Source organism: Pogona vitticeps, chromosome 2 (assembly GCF_051106095.1).
Source record: "Pogona vitticeps strain Pit_001003342236 chromosome 2, PviZW2.1, whole genome shotgun sequence".
Lineage (NCBI taxonomy): Eukaryota > Metazoa > Chordata > Lepidosauria > Squamata > Agamidae > Pogona > Pogona vitticeps.
In genome coordinates, this window is record NC_135784.1 from 21,110,870 (window position 1) to 21,114,316 (window position 3,447).

The following is a 3,447-nucleotide window of genomic DNA, read 5'->3' on the forward strand; positions in this document are numbered from 1 at the left end:
AATGTGGGGTGTGTTTTGTTCCTTATTATTGGGAACAAAAATAGCTGTACTACCAGCAAACTCTTCCAGATCTACGTTTCCCTTTTCCCCCTCCCGCGAGGCTTTGAAGCAGGAATGATTAAATGAATGAAAGGCGGGGGGGGGGGAAGAGAGGCTGTGGCTGTGAAAGTGCAAAAAATAAAACGAGAGTGGAGGAGGAGAGGGAGTCCTTTTGTCTATCTGCAAAAAAGAGAGGGGGAGATCCCACACCCGGGGGGGGGGAAAGAAATCATCAGTTCTCCCTCCCCCCCAGATTCCCAGCCCACTCCTCCTCCACCCCCTTTCTTTCCCTCCCTCAGCTGGAGAAAGGCCCGGAGGAGAAGCCCCCAGCACCACCACCCCCGTTTCCCCCCCCCCATGGCCAAGAGCCAGGCGCTGGGAGAACCCCGGGGCAGAGGGAGGGTGCAAGGAGGGGGTCTCGGGAGGATCCCGTGTCCAAAATCAGGGGGGAGCTGTGAGGGTCTGGGCTTCAGATGCCTGTTTTGGCGCCTCAGCAGAGCCCTGTGCCTGGGGGACCTCCCCTGGCTTTGTCTTCTCATCTGCGGGCAGAGATGGGACCTTGGAGGATCCCCTTGCCTGATCTTTCCACAGTTATCAGTATGGGTGGCATCAGGCCCTTTCCTATCAGGTTTCTTGAAACCCTAATACTGTACATATTTCTGCCGTGTGCACCCTATCCAGGTTTCAATGTGTTTTGTGTTGTTGATATTCTTTTACCCTTGTATTCCTTTTATATTTTTTTGTATTTGTAGACTCACAGTTCTTAGCTTTAAATACAAAAGAAGTTCGCTGCAAAAGGATTAGCTGGTGCGTGTTGTCAAAAGTGAATGCCGCTACAAGTAGAGGATATGGATCCGAATGTGGAATGGTTCACAAGAGTGGAACAGCAAATGAGTGAGCTTTGACGATGCTGTCGTGAAATTTGTAAAGAAGATAAATTTTCAAAGCAGACCACAATAACATGATTCTTCTCGAAAGCTACAGCCAGATCCTCTGCCCCTAGAAGTACTTCCACCTTGTCGCCATCATCTCCCTTATCCAGACCCTTCACTTCTGATAACTCCAATGATTAGATGACGTCAAACCATTACACTTCGAAGGATCCAATGACTAATTTTTTGTACAGTATATAATTTTATAATTTTGGCTGACAGTATTATTGTGTTCCGTAATATGTACTGTACTTAATGCAAATTAAAAGTTATCAAATTGGAGTTTCCTTTATTCCTATTCAGAATAAAATGGGTTATGCCAGATTTATATTATTGTGCTGTGTCCTGTATGTTTTTTGTATGACTAGAATTACAGTACTATATTCTACTGTGGTGTTGTGTGATATCTATTGAAAAATACAGTGCCATGACACACCACAAAATAACTGCTTTTAAGCTCCTTGCTTATCGACCAATTCGCTTAATGACCTAGTCGTAAGACCGGAACTCGGTCATTACATGAGGATCGCCTGTATACCCAATGGAAGACACCCAGGGCCTAATCTCAAAAATATATGTTATGTTGATTACTCATAACTTACATTGAAGAGAGTTGAAAAGCTTGTGGGGGGGGGGAGATCTTGACTGTGTAATTTCTGATTAAATAAAGGACTTCCTTAGTACAAAAAAAAGTCCTACAAAATCTATCTCTGCTAATATTCTTAAGCACAGTGTTAAATCACAGCATCAATGATGCTTAATGCCCCCCCAACCCAAGTTACGTGAACAAGATGAACCCAATGTGCTAGAGAAAGTAAGAAAATCGGATCCTAGTGACGCATGCGGTGGGCATGTTCTTTTGTGTCATTGTTTTGGATAACTTATGGAAACTGAGATAATCACTGCCCAGCCTATGATTTTGTCTCCCTCTTTGGGTCCAATCTCTTTATTCTTAAACTGGAACTTAACTTGAACCCTAAAGAAGTTATTACTTTTATGTGTTTGGCTTCAAGACTGGAAATTGCATTAAACTGGAAAAATATGTGGCTCTGCAATGGGAACTGAAAATCCATACTGGTGAACCTCTTTCATGGAAAAGCTGTAGCGTAGAATTCCAAGCTTAAGCAAATCACTCACGCAATATCTGCTTTTTTGCATTTGTTATCCACTTATTAAATCTGTAAACAATAATATCTACCCCTGTCACATAGCTCTTGCCTCACATGCCTCTTTGTGGGAATTATGTTTATTTACTTTCCCATCCCTTTATTCCTACTTAAACCTGATGCCTTCTTATTTTCCTCTCTTAGCACCCTTTCGCTGGGACCCATACCTGTTATTCAATGTATTCATTACACTTCCATTGTTGTTGATCTTTTGTTTCACCTGCTAAAACTTTAATAAAGAAATGATCAAAGTGTGAGGCTTTACAATTTATCCGAAGAATTTCAGTAGTGGAATTAGTTCCTTTATATGAGCCTAAATGTCATGGGATTTCAAATCTCAGAACACAATAGGACCCCCATAGCTGCTGGAGATTGATTCCAAGTCCCACAGTGGATACTGAAAATTGTGCATAATAGTTAACACACATATGATCTATATATACCGTAGCATGATAAAAGGAATATATATACTATAGTACTGTAGCATGGTAAAAGGGGGGGGGGAGGAAAACATTTTCACATGCATTACTAGACCTGGCCAATAGAGGGCACCAGGGACCATGCTATATCCTTCACTAACAAGTATTCATAGCACGGTCTCTTGCTTCCTCTACTGGCCTGTTCTGGTAACATGTGAGAATAGTTTTTTTTCCCCTGTATTCGCGAAGGCTTTCACAGCTGGGATCTAATGGTTGTTGTGGGTTTTTCAGGCTCTTTGGCCATGTTGTGAAGGTTGTTCTTCCTAACGTTTCGCCAGTCTCTGTGGTCGGCATCTTCAGAGGACAGCACTCTGTGCTCTGGTTCTAAACCCCCTGTGGATCTTCAGAGGACAGGATGCTGTCCTCTGAAGATGCCGGCGGCCACAGAGACTGGTGAAACGTTAGGAAGAACAACAGAACACGTCCAAAGAGCCTGAAAAACCCACAACAACCAGGTTTTTTTTCTGTTTTTTAAAAATATTTTAATATTTAGTATATTTTCAGACCCTAAGTGAAACTGTGGAAACTGATCCCGAGGATACAGGGATCCTACTGTCATTTCTGTTAACATTTTTTTGCAACTATGACGACCCCAGCCTTCTTAAATGAGTAATGTTCATCATGTAAAAAACACACAATTGTAAACCAGACAAGGAGCTCATTAAATGAAATCTATGTGACGGTTCTTCTCAGATTTCACACATTTGTAGGGCCCATCTGCCCAGTGTGGATTCTCTTCTATCGGTAGAAAACTGCACTGTCCCTCAAACTGGAACACTCGGGGGGGAATTCTCTCCTGTGTATATTTTCTGACGAGAGACAAGCGGTTGC